The sequence below is a fragment of the Condylura cristata genome, unplaced genomic scaffold (genome assembly GCF_000260355.1).
Source record: "Condylura cristata isolate star-nosed mole 26May11 unplaced genomic scaffold, ConCri1.0 scaffold00026, whole genome shotgun sequence".
NCBI lineage: Eukaryota > Metazoa > Chordata > Mammalia > Eulipotyphla > Talpidae > Condylura > Condylura cristata.
The window spans coordinates 6,831,171-6,833,183 of NW_004567127.1; positions in this window are offsets into that span (position 1 = coordinate 6,831,171).

Genomic DNA, 2,013 nt, shown 5'->3' on the forward strand with positions numbered 1-2,013 from the left:
ACCCAACACTTCTGAGTCTCCCTTTTGCTATCTGTCAAAGGAGGGAGTGGGCTAGCTGATCTCTGTACTCCCTTCTAGCTCTAAGCTTGTGATTTTAAGGAACGCCAACCTCAACTCTAGCCAGATGTCTGGGGTAATTAATTAGGATGTCACTCACTGACTTAGTGATACAGCCATGACCCCTGCAGTTTGCACTGCCCAAGGCCATCACAGCTGAGGAATACCAGCTCATGTCAGGAAATCTGAGTCCCATTCCACTCAGGGGAGAATAACCCCAGCACCCTCCAGGTAAATTTATTTGCATTCCCAAGCCACCACTGAAGTAGCTAGAAAATGCACATAAACATGGCATCTGTTGGATCCGGGGGAACTACTGTGGCCAGGCAGGGTGCTCACCTTCTCCACTAGACCTTGCTGTGTGGGGCTCCCCCAGCCATACAAAGGACACCCCATCAAAGCCACCAAATACATATACATGAATAAGTCAAGAGGAAGTGGAGTCTTTAAGGGGTTAACAATCTCAGCATGCCCCAAAGGCAAGAGGTCTTCATGTAAGCAGGATGAGGGAGGTTTGGTGGTGGCTCAGGAAACATGGGCTTTGGCTGAGACAGAGGCTGACGGGAGTTGGAGCCCAGAGGGGAGGATCAGGTAGAGGGAGGCCTCATGTCCCACTCTCAGGCTCACCCCCAGCCCAGAGCCCAGGGCAGGGGGCGCCCGCAGACGGACAGGGTCCGGAGGCCCTGCCTCATGCCCCAAACCCACATCCTGGAGTCCAGCAGAGCAGGCTGGTATTGTCTGACTCTGCTAAAGCTGCCTCATTTGTAGCCTAAATAACTCACTCAGCCACCTCAAGAAGCATCAGAAGAGAAACAAAACCCGATCCAGCCCTCATGCTCAGGCTCCCGAGGTGGAGGGCGGGTCAGGGGTCTGGGCTGGGTATGGGCCAGGCCTGCAGGGGCCAGGGCGTGGGATTGGGCACAGGCCAGGGGCGCAGGGCTAGGTGGGGTGCGGGCCAGGATGCGGGGCTGGGCGCGGGCCAGAGGACGGGCGGCCCTGAGCAGCCTACTGGCCTGCCTTCAAAGGGCCCCTGGGGTTGGCCACCTTCCAAGGGCTGCCGGGCTCTGCTTTTGTACAACTCCCCTGCTAAGCACGGTTTTTACAGTTTTAAAAGATTTTCTAAAACAAGACAAACAAAAGACAATAAAAAACTAAGACTTTGCCACAGAAAAACTGTGGCCTGCAAAGTCTAAACCATCTACTATCTGGCCCTTGCAGGACAAGTCTGTCCAGTCCTTAATCTATTTTTCCCAAAGAAGGTGATGATGACCCCTGACCTACTCTCTGATGACCCCCACGTCTCAGCAGAGGTTCACAGAGGTCAGAGCTCTGATACCGACAGCTGCTGTCACTGTTCACTCTCCTACCCAACCAAACCATGAAATCAACTCTGGAGTGGGGTGAGGGGGGCATTCTTGGTTTTATTGCATGAGAGGGGGGAGAGCCCTCCCATCAAGGCCTCCACCCCTGAATTCCCTGCCATCCAGCCATCCCAGGCTGTAATTCTCCTCCCCAGTACCGGTGTCTCCAAGGTTAGGGACCAGCCTGACTGTGCCAATTCCATTCCGGGACTGAGGCACCACCCACTCCAGCAGGGGCGCCTCTCCTGACAAGCCCCCTGGGTGTGCCCCACCCCCCAAACCCCCTCTTGGACCCAGAGCCCCTGAGAGTTCCAGCCTGAGAACCCAGAGTGAGTCACAGGCGGCTCCACCTGCTACTGTCCTGAGTGACCTCCCGGCTGTCTTGGGGTCCGTTTCGAAGTTTAGGGACTGAGGGCAGAGCAGTGACCCAGTGGCCCTCCCCCCTGCATGTAGCTATCCTGCAGCATTTCAGAGAGGAGAACAGTGACCTTGGTGACAGCTGCTGCTGGAGCTTCTGTCGGGAAAAACACTGGCATCGCCCAGCTACTCTCGTGGGCTGCTGTTTGGAGATGAAAAACACTGGAAGGCTCAGGGT